At 44.8% G+C, this 16,986-nt stretch overlaps 1 non-coding gene and 1 pseudogene across 1 annotated transcript; both read left to right on the forward strand.

Annotated features, from left to right (window-relative positions):
* ORNANAV1R-PS3556 (vomeronasal 1 receptor ornAnaV1R-ps3556 pseudogene) lies at positions 11,949–12,917 on the forward strand (annotated as a pseudogene).
* On the forward strand, positions 14,665–14,802 carry LOC114808793. The gene has a single exon (XR_003756563.1). It is a non-coding gene; the product is annotated as a small nucleolar RNA SNORA7 (small nucleolar RNA).
* The last annotated feature ends 2,184 nt before the right edge of the window (positions 14,803–16,986 follow it).

A 16,986-nucleotide genomic window follows, 5' to 3' on the forward strand; every position in this document is an offset into this window, starting at 1 on the left:
GATCCCTGTCCTCTTTCCCTCTTATACTGATTATGATGTGATAGTTGTGATTTTTGTTATTACTATGGTTGTAGCTGGGAATATAAGGAAATGCCAGAGATAGTCATTAGCTCAGATGGTAAGAATGGGAATATTATTGACTGATACTGGTGGGAGTCAGAGGTCATGGGTTCGAATACTGGAACTGCCACTTGTCAGCTGTGTGACTATGGGCAAGTTACTTCAATTCTCTGTGCCTCAGTTACCTCATCTGTAAAATGGGGAATCGGGATTAAGACTATGAGCCTCAGGTGGGACAACCTGATTACCCTTGTTTCTTCCCCAGCGCTTAGAACAGTGCTCTGCACATAGTAAGCACTTAACAAATACCAACATTATTATTAAATGATAGATCACAAAAAGTGTATTTGGATCCCAAAATTGCTTCCAGTTTCTTCAGTTTTTGATGCTCCTCAATCCTCCACCCTGTGACAACACAAGAAACAGGTAACATAAAGATCTCTGGGTTGTTCAGTCCCCAGCTAATGGGCTGCAGAGGAGAAGATCCCTGTCATCCTTTCTTCTTAGACTGTGAGCCCCAAAGACCCAAAGTCACCACTCCCCCTCTTGTCTCCCCCCCGCCAACCCTCTTCCCTACTTTCCCATCTTTCTCTGCAGTATCCTCAGAGGAGATCTCCTCCCTCCTCGCAAGTGCCACCCCCTCCACCTGTGCCTAGGTCTCCATTCCCGCTCACCTTATAAAAACCATCACCCCTGCCCTCCTACCTTCCTTAACTTCTATCTTTAACCATTCAATCTCCAATGGCTTCTTCCCCTCTGGCTTCCTCATCCTAAAAAAAAAACCTCTCTCGGTCCCACTTCCCTTTCCAGTTATCGCTCTATCTCCCTACTACCCTTCCTTTCCAAGATCCTAGAATGAGTCGTCTACACTCGCTGCTTAGAATTCCTTAACTTCCATTCTCTCCTGGACCCCCTCCAATCTGGCTTCCATCCCTTCCACTCTACCGAGATTGCTCTCTGTAAGGTCACCCATGACCTCCTTCTTGCCACATCCAATGGCTCCTACTCTATTCTAATCCTCCTTGACCTCTCAGCTGCCTTTGACACTGTCGATCATCCCCTTCTCCTCCACACCTTATCTCACCTTATCTCACCTTAGCTTCACGGACTCGATGCTCTCCTGGTTCTCCTCTTATCTCTCTGGCTGGTCATTCCCCGTCTCCTTCGCAGGCACCTCCTCCCCCTCCCATCCTCTAGCTGTTGGAGTTCCTCAAGGGTCAGTTCTTGGCCCTCTTCTGTTCTCCATCTACACTCATTCCCTCGGTGTACTCATCCGCTCTCACGGCTTCAACTATCATCTCTATGCAGATGACACACAGATCTACATCTCTGCCCCTGTCCTCTCCTCCTCCCTTCAAGCTCGTATCTCCTCCTGCCTCCAGGACGTCTCTACCTGGATGTCTGCCCACCACTTAAAACTCAACATGACCAAAACTGAGCTCCTCATCTTCCCTCCCAAACCAGGTCCTCTCCCACACTTCCCTATCACCATGGACGGTACAACCATCCTTCCCGTCTCTCAGGCCCGCAACCTCGGTGTCATCTTTGACTCGGCTCTCTCGTTCACCCCACACATTAATTAATGTTGGCATTTGTTAAGCGCTTACTATGTGCAAAGCACTGTTCTAAGCGCTGGGGAGGATACAAGGTGATCAGGTTGTCCCACGTGGGGCTCACAGTCTTAATCCCCATTTTACAGATGAGGTAACTGAGGCACAGAGAAGTGAAGTGACTTGCCCAAAGTCACACAGCTGACAAGTGGCCGAGCCGGAATATGAACCCATGATCTCTGACTTCCCAACCCGTGCTCTTTCCACTGAGCCACGCTGCTTCTCTTCAATCCGTTACCAAAACCTGACGGTCTCACCTTTATAATATCGCCAAGATCCACCCTTTCCTCTCTACCCAAACGGCTACCTTACTGCTACAGGGTCTCGTAATATCCCGGCTAGATTACTGTGTCAGCCGTCTCTCTGATCTCCCTTCCTCCTCTCTCTCCCCGCTCCAGTCTATTCTTCACCCCACTGCCTGGCTCATCTTCCTGCAGAAACGCTCTGGGCATGTCACTCCCCTTCTTAAAAACCTCCAGTGGTTGCCTATCTCCACACAAAACAAAAACTTCTCACTCTAGGCTTCAAGGCTCTCCATCACCTTGCTTCTTCCTACCTCTCTTCCTTTCTCTCTTTCTACTGCCCACCCTGCATGCTCTGCTCCTCTGCCTCCCACCTCCTCACCGTCCCCCGTTCTCGCCTATCCTGCCGTCGACCCCTGGGCCACGTACTTCCGCGGTCCTGGCATGCCTTCCCTCCTCACCTCTGCCAAACTAATTCTCTTCCCCTCTTCAAAACCCTACTTAAAGCTCACCTCCTCCAAGAGGCTTTCCAAGACTGAGCTCCCCTTTTCCCTCTGCTCCCTCTACACACCCCCATTCACCTCTCCACAGCTAAACCCTCTTCTCCCCCCTTTCCCTCTGCTCCTCTCCCTCTCCTGTCCCATCCCCTCAACAATGTACTCGTTCGCTCAACTGCATATATCTTCATTACCCTATTTATTTTGTTGAGGAAATGTACATCACCTTGATTCTATTCATTTGCTATTATTTTAATGAGATGTTCTTCCCCTTGATTCTCTTTATTGCTATTGTTCTTGTCTGTCTCCCCCGAGTAGACTGTAAGCCCGTCAAAGGGCAGGGACTGTCTCTATCTGTTACTGATTTGTACATTCCAAGCGCTTAGTACAGTGCTTTGCAAATAGTAAGCGCTCAATAAATACTATTGAATGAATGAATGAATGAATGAATGTGGAACAGGGACTGTTTTCCATCTGAAAAGCTTATATCCAGTCCAGTCATTTGTACAAAAGAAGTGTTTAATAAAGGTCATCATTATTGTCATTGTTATTGTTATCATTATCGGTGGTGGTGTTGCAGCTGTTCTTGGTGGAAATTTAAGGAAAGCACTGAGAAAATCAGTTGCTGAGATCTTCATAATGGGTACATTATTCAGTGATACTGGAGGCAAAGGATGAATTGCGTAACTTGTATATGGTTCCTAAAATTGCTTCCCATCCCTTCACCATCTGATGCCACTTAGTTGTCGTTAATTGAGTTGTTACAGTGTGGAATCACTAATTAATAATAATAATAATAATAATAATGTTGGTATTTGTTAAGCGCTTACTATGTGCCGAGCACTGTTCTAAGCGCTGGGGTAGACATAGGGGAATCAGGTTGTCCCACGTGGGGCTCACAGTCTTAATCCCCATTTTACAGATGAGGGAACTGAGGCACGGAGAAGTTAAGTGACTTGCCCACAGTCACACAGCCGACAAGTGGCAGAGCTGGGATTCGAACTCATGAGCCCTGACTCCAAAGCCCGTGCTCTTTACACTGAGCCACGCTGCTTAGTATCAGGACCTCTGGGTACCTTGATCCCAGGCTGATGACCAGTAGTGGTCCTGGTCTGGGTGTCAGAACTGATTAATGCTCAATGAGCTATTCATTCACCCACATGCACTAATCACTAACTCATTCTCTGCCCCCAACAAGATTACAGTCTAGAGCGAGAGAGACAGAGAACAATACAAATAAATAAATTGCAGATATGTACAAAAGTGATGGGGAGCTGGGACGGAGGAAGAACATAGGATGCAAGTCAGGGTGATGCAGAAGGTAGTGGAAGAAGAAGAAACAGGGGTGAAGGGCTTTGTCTGGGAAGATGTCTTGGAGGAGATGTGCCTTCAATAAAGCATTGAAGGGTAGAAGGGTAATTGTGTGTTGGATTTGAAAAGGAAGGGTATTCCAAGGCAGAGGCAGGATTTGGGCTAGAGATCAGCAGCTAGATAGGCCACGTTTTTGGTCCACCAGACCTGACAGAACAGGTGATGGAAATGGACTGGTCTGAGGAAAGGAGACGGTGGGAATGACCACTCAGGGACCATGAGGGAGAAAGAAGCATGACCCTCAGTGGTTATGACTCTCAGTTACACCTCGGTAGGAGCAGTGTGAAGGCAGATGGGTCTTCTCTCACAAGGGATGGATGATAGAACGAGATCCAAAGCCCTGAGATGGACAAAGGCACAGGGACAAGAAACGCTAAAGATCAGGGTCAAGCATGGCATATGGTAGCAGGACTAGTGAAGGAAGTAATTTAGGCACTTTCCCTTCACTCCTTGAGGACAAGGACCATATTTCCTACCTCATTCATTCATTCATTCAATAGTGTTTATTGAGCGCTTACTATGTGCAGAGCACTGTACTAAGCACTAGGAATGTACAATTTGGCAGTACCTCCATTGCCCTCACTCAAGTACTTAGTACAGTGGCTGCAGGCAGTATACACTCTAATTATTACCATTCCTTTACCTTCTATCTCATTATATTGTAAACCTGTACAAGTCAGGCATCATGATTTATTGCTCCATTGTACTCCTTCACAAGCATCTTTGCACTTGAACTTGACTTTCTACAGCCAGGGAAATCGATGCTCCGTTAAGGAAGCAACATGGCCTAGTGGAAAGATGCCGGGCATGGGAATCAGAGGATCTGGGTTCTAATCCCATCTCTGCCACTTGTCTGCTGTATGACCTGGGGCAAGTCACTTTACTTCTCTGTGTCAGTTATCTCATCTGTAAAATGGAGTTAAGACTGTGAATTCCATGTGGAACAGTAACTGTGTCCAACCTGATTAGCTTGTATGTACCCCAGGACTTAATAGAGTGCCAGGCCTGTAGTAAGTCCTAAGAGAATAGTAATAACAATTTAAAAACCTTCAATGCGGCTCCTCTTGTTGTCCTCCAAGCTAGGCAACAGTGACAGGACTTGCTATAGCTATCAAGTATCAGAGCTTTCTCCATCAGAGCCAACGCAAACATTGTGAGAAGTACTGTGGCCAAGTGGAAAGAGCATGTCCAGGCCTAGGATTAAGAAGGTCTGAGTCCTAATCCTGGCCCCACCCCTTGTCTGCTGTGTAACCTTGGAGAAGTCACTTAGCTTCTCTTTGCCTTGGCTAATTCACCTATAAAATGGTGGCTAAATCCTGCTCCTTGCAGCTTAGGACTGTGAGTCCTATGTGGAGTCCAACCTGATTATCCTATATCTAAACAGTGCTTGACATAAAGTAGGGGCTTAAAAATACCACAAAAAACCCTATCTCCCTCCCCAATCAAGAACCTTGCCAGCAAGTGTACCCCTAGATTACGGAAAGGGAAGGCAGTGTAACCTAGAGGGGAAAGCCCAGGACTGGAATTTGGGAGACCAGGCTTCTAGTCAAGATTCAATCCCTGTTGTGAGACCAAGGAAGAGAAACTCATTCTCTCTGTGCTTCAGTTTCACATTTATTAAGCAAGGAGAAGATTCTCGTCGTCCCTCCCTCTTAACTGTGAGTTCTAGGAGTCATTGTATCATTTAATCCCCGTGTCATTGTTATATGACAAGGACAGTGTCCCCTCTGAAAATTTGTATCTATTCTAGTGATTTGTAAAAGTCAGTGATTAATAAAGGCCATCATTATTAGTAGTATTAGTATTGTTGTTATCATTATTATTGTTGTAGTTATTTTTTGTTGTTGTTGTTGCTTTTTCCGGGATTTTAAGGAAAGCATAGAGATAGTAGTTCAGATCTTCAGAGGGCACATTATTGAGTGATACTGCAGATAAAGGATAGATCTCTTAATTTGTATTAGATTCCCCAAATTGCTTCCTGTTCCTTCACCTCTGATACCATTCAGTGACTCAACTGGGTGAAAATGCAATTAATTACAACTAATTAGTGTGAGGACTGTTGGGTTGTTTGGTCCCAAGGTTAGGTACTGCCCTAGTGTCAGAGCTGATTACTCCTCAGTGAGTTACTCATTCACATACATACAGTGTTCATTCCCTAAGGGAGGAGAGAAATGAGGAAAGCAGCTGATAAATGCTGCCTCAGCCTCATCCTGCCAGAGTTCAGCAAGCTGCCTGTCCAGCCAGAAGGAGAGCAGAGAACGGGTGAGTAGGACAGAGGTACTTCTCTCTCTTCTCTTTTCTTCAGGACCAGGGGCCTGCACATACATGATGTACAGAGGAGCAGGATGTGTCTGCTGAGCTTGAGATTCTTTTGCACTGACTGGAGTGGGAGATGAGAGTTGAATAGGGGATTGAATCTCGGGTCTTAGCTGGGCTGAAGACATAATGGGGAAGGCTGAGTTGCTAACCTACTAAGTCTCTGTCATGTGTTGTTTTTTTTCCTTCCAAAAACCAGAGGCTCCAGACTGTGGGAATGGGGTGGAAGCTATCTCCAAAGGCTTCAAGCAATCAGACAAGCAAGCAATCGATCTAGAGTATTGATTGAATGTTTTTTGTGTGCACCCTAGAATTCAAGAAATCAGTGGACAATATCCTTGCTCTCAACCACGCTCTCCATAGTCACATCTTCCCCCAAAACACCACATCCCAATTCAGCCCGAATTTACCCATCACAATTGGCAGGTGACCACTGTCATTTGATCTCCAAAGATGTCCACTGGGTTCAGGTGATTACTGCAGAGATGGTGTTGACCAGCCGCTGGACCTCATAAATTAGGTGTTAACTAACTGTCATGTCAAGTCATTAATGGTAGTAGTCATGGTAATAGTATTTAGTCATTGGTTACTGTGTGAAGATGACTGTACTAAATGCTGGGAAAGAATACAGAGGTGGGGATTAGACACAGAACCCGAACCTGGAGAAAGTCAAAATCTGTGAATAATTAATGAAACCATCAATCAATCATATTGATTGAGCACTTAATGTGTGCAGAGCAGTGAACTAAGCTTATGGGAGAGCACAAGATAACACAGCACTTATGTACATATCTATAATTGTATTTTTTATATTGATGCCTATTTACTTGTATTGATGTCTGTCTCACCACTTCTAGAGTGTGAGCACGTTGTAGACAGACATTGTCTCTCTTTACTGCTGTATTGTATTTTCCAAGCTCTTAGTACAGTGCTCTGCATACAGTATGTACTCCATAAATAAGATTGAATGAATGAATGAATGAATGAATGAATGAACAGTGTAATAGACACATTCCTTGCCCATACGAACTTACAGTCTAGAAAGGGAGACCGATATTAATATATATAAATAAATAAATAAATTACGAAATTATACGTAAGTACTGTGGGGCTGAGGGAAGGTGTGAAAAAAGGGAGCGAACCAGGGCAACGCAGAAGGGAGTGAGAGAAGAGGAAATGAAGGCTTAGTCAGAGAAGGCCTGTTGAAGGAGATGTGCCTTCTGTAAGGATTTGAAGGGTGGGGGGGTGTAATTGTCAGTATATTATGAATAGAGAGGGTGTTCCAGGCCAGAGGCAAGGTGTGGGCGAGAAGCCAGAGGCGAGATAGACGAGTTGGAGGTACAGTGAGTAGTTTGGCATTAGAGATGCTAAGTGTTTGGGCTGGACTGTAATAGGGGAGTAGTCAGGTGAAGGTAGGAGTGGGGAAGTTTGTTGTGTTGTTTAAATCCCAAGGTTTCTGTTTGATTTAGAGGTGAACTGAGCAACCACTAGACTTACTTGAGGAGTGGAGAAAAATGGAATGAAGAAGTCTGTAGAAAATGATCCGGGCAGCAGGATGAAGTATAGACTGGAGTGGGGAGAGAGGTCTGCAACTGGCTGAAACAGTAATGAAGGCAAGATAGGAAAAGTGCTAAGTTAGGGATTAGTTGAGGAGGAAACTGGAGGCAGATACATCGAGAACAATGAAACATTAAAATGGCAGAAGGCATCAGGACAAATGGCCCAAATTAAAACCAAATCAGTAGCGTCTGTGCCTAGAGAAGGCGAATTTCAGCTACTTGTGTCCAAGAACTACACAAAGTTGCAGCAAACAACTACCCTGGCCACCAGTTTTCCCAAGTTATTTGAATACCTCGTGCTGTAGTTGTTCTTCTCTTTCCTGCAACACGCCAGAAGGAGGCAATTCGAAGTCGACTGTCTGTGGATCGGGTCAGCAGTTGATGAGAGTGTGTAGCAAGGTGAGGCTGAAATTGTTGTATTTTTTGTTCAACCATGGTGTGGCAAAGGGGTTGTGAGGAAAGGGTCGGCAATTTTATGTTGGGGAAAATCACACTTAATGCTGATGTGATCCTAAGTTTGGAGCGGTGACGGGACCCAGGGAGCTGAGAAGGAAGGCTCTACCTTACCCTTTGGATTCTGAACTGTTCCGAGTTGCCCTATGGTAAAACTGAATTCGCATCATTATCTTTCAGGTTGCCTCTTGGCCATGTGGCTGTCTAGTTTCTAGAGCAGTAGAAATAGATGCAGTTGTATTAATAGTTGGAGAGAACAAGCCTAGTGGATAGAGCACGAGCCTTGTAGTCAGAAGACCATGAATTCTAATCCTGTCTTTGCCTCTTATCTGCTGTGTGACCTTTAGCAAGTCACTTCACTTTTTCAGGCCTCAGTTCCCATATCTGTAAAATAGGGATTAAGTCTTATGTGGGAAAGGGATGGAGTCCAACCTGATTATCTTTAATCTACCCCATCACTTAAAACAGTGTGTGGTACATCGTAAGGACTTAACAAATATTATAAGTATTTCTAGTAGTATTAGTAATAGCATTTACAGAGCTCCACTGTATCCATCCACTGAGGTCATTACACTGTTTAGGCAACTAAGAAGTCCAAAACAGAGGTTTTGCCCCTACCACAAGCTGTTCGCCCTCCAAAGGGAAAGACAAATAAAAGTATACATATAGTTGTCCTCCATATTTGAAGATTATATCATTATTTTCAAGTGCTGTCAAGTCGTTTCCGATTCATAGCAACTTAATGGATATATTTTCTTCAGAACATCCTGTCATCTGCCATAATCCATAACCTTTCTTAGGGGTTCTTCCATTATTGTCGTTATGGTCTCAGAATCTAGCTGCTGTCTGCCTCTTCCATGTTTTCCCTGACCTTTTCCAGAGAATTAGTCTTCCTGATTATATGCCCAAAATATGCTAATCTAAGTCGAGTCATTTGGTCTTCCAAAGACCACTTTGGCTTAATTTGTTCCAAAATTGATTTGTTTGTTTTTCAGGCAGACCTTGGCATTCACAAATGCCTTCTCCAACACCACATTTCACAACAATCAATGCTCTTTCTATCCTGTTCTTTCACTGTCCAGCTTTCAGGTTCATACACTGTTACTGGAAACACCATAGAAATGACAATTTATATTTTTGTGGTAGCACATTTCACAACTTTTTTCCAGGCTCTTCATAACAAGTCTTGCTAACATTAATCTCAGTGTATTTCTTGACTCTTAGTTCCTTTATTATTGATTATCAATCCCAGGAGAGAAAAACTGTCAACTCTTTCAATCTCCTTTACACTCCATTACAAATGTGTTAAAACTTCTAGTTATCATGATCTTTGCTTTCTTGACATTCAAATTTAGGTCCATCATTTTGCTCAGTTCCTTAACTTTTAATAATGAACCTTCAAAACTTCTTTACTTTCTGCTAGTAGGGTAGTATCGTCATTCATTCATTCATTCATTCTTTCATTCATTCAATTGTATTTATTGAGCTCTTACTGTGTGCAGAACACTGTACTAAGTGGTTGGAAAGTACAATTCAGCAGCAGATAGAGAGAAACCTTACCCAACAACAGGCTCACAGTCTAGAATGGGAGGCAGACAGAAAATACAACAAGTAGACAGGCATCAATAGCATCAAAATAGATAAACAGAATTATAGATATATGCACATCATTAATAAAATAAATAGAATAATAAATATGTACAAATATGCACAAGTGCTGTGGGGTGAGGAGGGGGGTAGGGCAGGGGGAGGGAGTAGGGGCAATGGGGAGGGGAGGAGGAGCAGAGGAAAAGGGGGGCTCAGTCTGGGAAGGTTCAATACCCCCACAGTTGTTCCTCAGCCTGCCCTTAGAGCACGGAGGGCAGGGGGCTGGTAGCCACAGCCTCAGTCTCTTTGGGACCCTGGAGCCATTGGTGGGGGCCAGTCTGGATGAGAAGGTGTTGGCAATAAAAAAGTCATTTGATTCACAGAAATCAGTAAGTCAGTCTCCAGCTTGATTCTGGTTTCCAAGGCCCTATTTGCCAACAACCTTCATTTCCATTCCATTACTAACTTTTGTATTCCAATCCCCAGTGATCACCAACACATCTTGCCTACAGTTTTTATCTCTGGACTTCATTGTATTTCTTGCTCTGCACCTGTTGTTGGGGCATACTCCTCAAGTGTTGTCATACTGAATTGTTTCCCTCTGAATCTAAGAGATATGACTGACAGTATTATACCCAATAACTGTCATAGCAAGTTCTTTGTCAAATTTACCACTATGCCATTTCTTCTTTTTTCAGCATGAGCAGATTAGTAGATACTGTGCTCATTTGATTGTAAATACCCAATACCAGTCCATTTCAGTTTGCTTATTCCTAGGGTGTCGATTTTCAACTGGGCCATTTCATTCTTGAGTATTTCCAGCTTTCCCTGGTTCATGCTCCATGTTCTAATATTAAGCATATCTTTACAGCTTCAGGTAGTCATTTCTTGTACGGCAACATCAGCGACTGAAGATCCCGAAAGGCTCTATTCTGGCCACATCGTAAATACCCATGATATTCTGAGACATCGTCCACTCAACCCCAGTAGCTCCTTGAGTGCCTTCTGACCTGAGGGGCTCATCTTCCCACACTATATCTGTAGTCATTCTGGTATGTGGATCCTTAAAGTTGTCTTGGTAAAAATACAGATGTGTTTTACCATTGCTTCTGCACAGCGAAAACTTGAGTCTCTTCCATTTTCTTTGATCAACAGTTTGATCCTTTGATCATCCACCTTTGACTCTTTCCCTTGTCATTGCTGCCCAGCAGAGGTGAATCAACTTTGTTGAATGCTTCAGCTTAGACCTTTCCATTACAGGTAACCCTAGTGAGAGTATCTCTTGAAGGAATAGCTCTAAGTTTCATTGGCATTTGCAAACTTTCCTGCCACGGTAAGGCATTGATTATAGGAGAGGGAGACTATATCACTGGTGGTAAAATTATCCTATGAAAACATAGGGCTAATTTACAGAGAAAACAATATAAAGGGAATTATTAATGGAATAACTGAATAAACCAATGCACATACATGTTGAGGCTGGGTTTCAGAAAACAGAAAGTGATCAATTCATGTACCTACAATATGATTCACTGAAGGACACAGAAAGGAGACTGACATTCAGGATTTGTTGTCTGCAGCACAGTGCCAATTCTGGGTTGTAGTTCTGTGACCCAGCAGTCTTTGGAGTCACTGAACCTCTTTGTCACCCACCTCCGCTCACTATTGTTCTCATAATCCATGAGATATGTCCAATTCGTGAAATACCTTGGGTAATTCTCCAGTCAGAATCCTACACCTCTGGCACTGGCAGGGAGGCCTAGATCTAGAACTCAGTTCTTCTAATCCTCTAAGCTGGGTTCTTCTCCTTGGGCAAACACCAGGGCCTCTTGTTCTATTCCCAGTGGTTTTCAATCAGCCACTGTATTCAGTAAATATTTTGTGGGCCCAGAATAGGATCCCTTATTTTTTTAGTTTGACAGAGGTGGGTTATGTGAATACAATTGGAACAAATGTGGGATTTGTGCATTTTTACAATTTGATATCAGGTCCAGTAGATACAAACACAAATACTGCCTGATTTGCTTGTACCACCCCAGCACTTGGCACAGTGCCTGGCACCTAGTACTCAACAACTACCAAAATTATAATTATGATTACTATTATCCTGAACTAATGGTCTTTCTGTGTTTTGCTGTGTGTTTATGTGGGAATGTTTGTTTGTCTTGCCACTGCAACTTCTAACCTCCCCATCCCCCAGACCACGTTCCTTTGGATGAAGTCTCACAAAGGTTCTGCTGTGAATCCCAGAGAATGGACGCTAGCTAGATGTCTTATGGCATTCTGCTTCTGCTACAGATCATTATTGGCATCTGGAGGAATGTCTTCCTCCTCCTGGTGTGTGCTCGCATGGTCTTTACCAGCCACAAGATGTACCCTTTAGATTTGATCCTCGCGCAGCTGGCATTGGCTAATACCGTCATCCTTCTCACTCTTGGAATCCCAGAGACCATGTCAGCTTGGGGGCTGAAGAACTTCCTGGATTCCTTTGGAGGTAAAATCCTCTTATACCTCTACCGAGTGGGCCGGGGCCTTGTCATCTCTACCACATGCCTACTGAGTATCTTCCAGGCTGTCACCATCAGTCCCAGCAGACCCCGGTGGGCAGAGGCCAAAGCCAAATTACCCAGAAGCATTCTCCCCTCCTGTCTCTTCTCTTGGGTCCTCAGTCTGCTGATAGCGGTAACTATACCGATGTACATGGAGAGATCCCGCAACCTCACCAATATTCAAATGACGTTTATTATCAAATATTGCTACTCCATCAGTCCAATTACAGTCCCCACTCTGGTAAACACGGTGGTCCTCTCCCTGCAGGACTTGTTCTTTGTGGGGCTCATGAGCACGGCCAGCGGCTACATGGTGTTTGTCCTTCACAGACACCACTGGCAGGTCCAACACCTCAGTGGATCTGGTTGCTCCCCTAGGATGATGCCCGAGGTCAGGGAGGTGAAGAATGTAGTCACCCTGGTCACTATGTTCTCCTTTATGGACAAGGGACAGTCACGCTGAGCATTTTAGTCAACATGAGGGAAAAATCCCCTCACCTGGTGAATTACTCTAAGATATTGTCCTTCACCTTCTCGGCCATCAGTCCATTTCTGATCATTCACAGTAACCAGAGGTTGAGAATGTTTGGGAGAAGGACATCTCCCATTTCCAGCTCGAATTCCACATCAGCTCCTAAGGAAGTTGTATGTCCTTGATGGATGTTCCATATAGACATCAACAGAGAGAGAAAAGGACAAGGGGTGGGATGTAATAACAATAAGAACAATAATTGTGGGGTTTTTAAGCATTTAGTATATGCCAGGATTGTACAAAGCACTGGGTAGATACAAGGTAATTGGGTTGGACACAGTTCCTGCCGCACATAGGGCTCACAATCTTAATCCCCATTTTACAGGTGAGGTAACTGAGGCACAGAGAAGTGAAGTGACTTGCCCAAGGTTACACGGAAAACAAGTGGCAGAGCCTTCTGACACCCAGGCCCATACTCTACCCATTAGGCCACACTGCTTCTCCATGTGGAGAGACATGGAGCCCCACACCCCAATGGGTTTGAACACTCACTGCCCAAGGATCCCAGATATGGAGGAATGATGAGATGGGTCACTTGGGGTTGGGGGGATCCACATGGAACCACGAATGTGGTTGCAGTCTCACTGCCCCTCTGCTTCCTAGAGATGAGTCTGCTGAGAGACCTCCCAGTCTTGAGAGACCGCTGATCTTATTATTCAAGGCTCTTCTCAAGAAACCCATTCCAGTCTGGGCGATCTGGGAACCCAAATTCCAACCTGTCACAAAGACCACTTTATCATTGGTACATCAGATATGATGGGAAAGACAATATATACAAAATGGGGCAGTGTGGGGTTGGGGGACAATGGGAATGAACCATTCAAGGTCCGCAGGGGTGAAAGAAACAGGATGCTTGATGTTTGTGACTCCCAGTTACATCACAGCAGCAACAGTGGGGAAGACAGATGGGATTTTGCTCTCAGAGGCCGGAGGATAGAATGGGATCCAAAGTCCTGAGATGGAGACAGGCTCAGGGATAAAATGGCCCTAAAGACCAGGATCAGTCATGGAATATGGTAGCAGAATAGGTGAGGGAAATCACTCAAGCCTTTTCCCACAATCCTTGAGAGCAAGGACTATATTTCCTACGTCCCCTGCCCTCACTCAAGCGCTTAGTTCAGTGCTCTGCATTCAGTTGGCACTCAATTATTACCATTCCTTGAACCTCTGTTTCCAGTATGCTCTATACTCTTAGAAAACAGGCATCATGTCCTATGGCTCTATAATGTTCTTTCAAGTTTTTGTTTGCTTGGATGTGACTTTTTGCTGCCCTGGGATTGGTGGTCCATTAAAGAAGCAGCATTGCCTAGTGGAAAGATCACAGGCCTGAGAGTCAAAGGAATTGCTGAGTTCTAATCCCTCCTCTGCCTCTTTTCTGCTTTTTGACCTTGGACAAGTTACCAGCAGACCCTGTCCTTTCGTCTCTGCTTACATCACCACCCTCTGCTGGATCCTCTTGTCTGCATGGTGTTTTTTTTCAAGCTTGCCTTTCATATGAGGAAGGCTTTCTGGGGAGTGGTGGAAGCAAGGGCTATTCTCAGAAAATCTCTCAAAATATTAAAGGAAGAAAGGCTAAAACCTGAAAATCTCCCCTTCTGCCGATCAGGAAACTGAATTTCTAATATTTTGAGGCATTTGGAAGTGAGGCAGTCCATATTTCCATGTAATCACCGAGGAGGTCAAATGGTGCAGCAACTATGTAATAAAGCAGAGTTTGCCTACAGAACCATGGCAAAGGAAATGTAGATCCACATAGGGTGGGGTGAGATCCAAAAGGTGCTCCTTGTCTAAAAATGTCATGGTGCATCCTCAAAAAAACTCCTCAACATCTTGACCCAGAGACCCCAACCTCACACCCAACAAATAAACCACAAGTACCCCACGTGTGCACCTCTCAGGGTCGCACCTGGAGAGTTTCCAGTACTCTACCAGTCTCGACTATGGGAGGGAGAGTCAAATGGAGGTCTACCCATTCCATTCCTAGTTTGGGCAGTGGCTAGCAAGTGGAAGGCAATCTGCTACAAGTCAAAACTCACCCATGCGGGGCAGCAGTGGCATAGGAGAGTGTTGAGGTTGGAGACTCAGGTTTACTGTGCAGAAGAAGGCAAGGGTAAACCATTTCTGTATTTTTACCAAGAAAACTCTATGGATACACTGCCAGAATGAGTATAGATTGAGATTGAGCATCCTGGGAAAGGTGTGTCCATGGCATCGCTGGGGATAGGACACAACTCGACAACATAAGGCAACAACAACAAGAAGTCCACATGTGAAATGGGTATTGGCAGTGCCATCTTTGAGAGAAGGCACTTGGTAGCATTTTCACAAGAGGGTACCTACCGTCACGTGGCCATTTGTGAAGAAAAGTGGCATAGCAGCCATTATGGGAAGGGCTGGATGATTACCATCTTTAAAAGTTCCTCTATGGCAGCTCATTTTGGGGAAATCTTCATTCATTTTTTCATTCAATGAATCGTATTTATTGAGCATTTACTGTGTGCAAAGCTGTAGTAAGCAGCAACCTCTTGGGAGAGTACAATAGAACAACAGACACATTCCGCCCACAGTGAGCTCACAGTCTAGAGGGGGAGACAGACAGTCTAGAGGGGCAGGATTTACAGGTAGGAAGTGTTCTGCATCTAGTGTAAAGTCTTTGCTGGAGGCAGCCTAGGAGAAGCAACCGAAGATTTAGCTTCCCACCTGCTATTACACCCTACCACATCAACAGAAGGCAGGAAAAACAGCTCTGGATTATGGAGAAAGAATGAGATTGAGTTGGAATCTGAAGGGCTTCACTAATCTGTCCTCCAGAGGCAGAAGCCTGGTCCAGGAGGAAAATGCAGTGTCAAGCCCTTGCCCGTCATATTCATCTATTCATTTGATTGTATTTATTGAGCATATTTACTTAGCTTACAGTGTGTAGAAACTGTACTAAGCACTTGGGAGAGTACAGTATAACAATCAACAGACTCATTCCCTGCCCACAATAAGCTTACAGTCTGCAATTCAAGTCGGGGTGATGCAGAAAGGAATGGGAGGAGGGGAAAGGGTGGGGGGGGCTTAGTTAGGGAAGTCCTCCTGGACAAGTGCCCTCCAGAAGGCTTTGGAGTAGGGGAAAGTAATTGCTTGTCGAATTTTTAGAGGGAGGACTTTCCAGGGCAGAGGCAGGACATGGGCAAGAGGTCAGAGGCAAGATAGACAAGATCGAGGTACATTGAGAAGGTTAGCGTTAGAGGAGCGATGTGTGTTGGCTGGGTTGTAGGAGGAGAGAAGCAAGGTGATGTAAGAGGGGACAAGGTGATTGAGTGCTTTCAAGCCAATAGGTGGTGGTGAATAGGCAACCACTGGAATTTTTTGTGGAGTCCTGAATGTTTCTGTAGAAAAATGACTCGGGCAGCAGAGTGTAGTATGGATTAGAGTGGGGAAAGGCAGGAGGCTGGGATGTCAGCAAGGAGGCTGATGCAGTAATTAAGGTGGGGTAGGATGAGTGATTGTACTAATGTGGAAGCATTTTGGATGGAGAGGAGAGGGCTGATTTTAGCAGTGTCATGAAGGTGGGACTGACAGAATTTAGTGATGGATTGAATATGCGGGGTTGAATGAGAGAGGAGTCAAGGCTAAGAGAGGAGTCAGCTTCTGGCAGTCTAGACTTGCCTCATCTGGGTGAGCAGCGGACTGAATTCAACTCTCTTACGGCACCTGAAAAGAGCTCTGCAGGCAGTAGAAGAGTAACTCTGAATGATCAGTGTGAAGAGGGTAGAAGTCACTTTGACCATTAAAAATTCATTATGCTAATTATGCTGCTCTTCCTTTCAGCTCTATCAGGGCTCTGCTTCTATGGTCCAGCCAAATTCCAGGAATACTCAAACTTCCTAGAGATGCTATTCCCTATCAAAACAATATTCCCCAGACAGTCAACTCATGCTTGTGGGACAGAATAGGAACTTTGGGCCCCAGAGCCAGGCTGACTTCAAATTTCTGACTGAATAAGATAGTTTTGATTAGGGTAGCAGGATGATAAGGAATCTCTTTTTCCTTCTGACCACTGAAACTCTCTCCTAACTGCTTCAAGCCATATGTGGCCTCCATTAGTACTTGATGTACTGGAGCAAAGGATTTTCCCAGGATCCTATTGGTCCAGCGTCAACTTGTGGAGTTCCCTCTTTGAGAATGCCTGAGGACCAGAACTGTATTCTCCCTCACAAACTAG

This window comes from Ornithorhynchus anatinus, unplaced genomic scaffold, assembly GCF_004115215.2.
Source record: "Ornithorhynchus anatinus isolate Pmale09 unplaced genomic scaffold, mOrnAna1.pri.v4 scaffold_224_arrow_ctg1, whole genome shotgun sequence".
In the NCBI taxonomy this organism is placed as follows: domain Eukaryota; kingdom Metazoa; phylum Chordata; class Mammalia; order Monotremata; family Ornithorhynchidae; genus Ornithorhynchus; species Ornithorhynchus anatinus.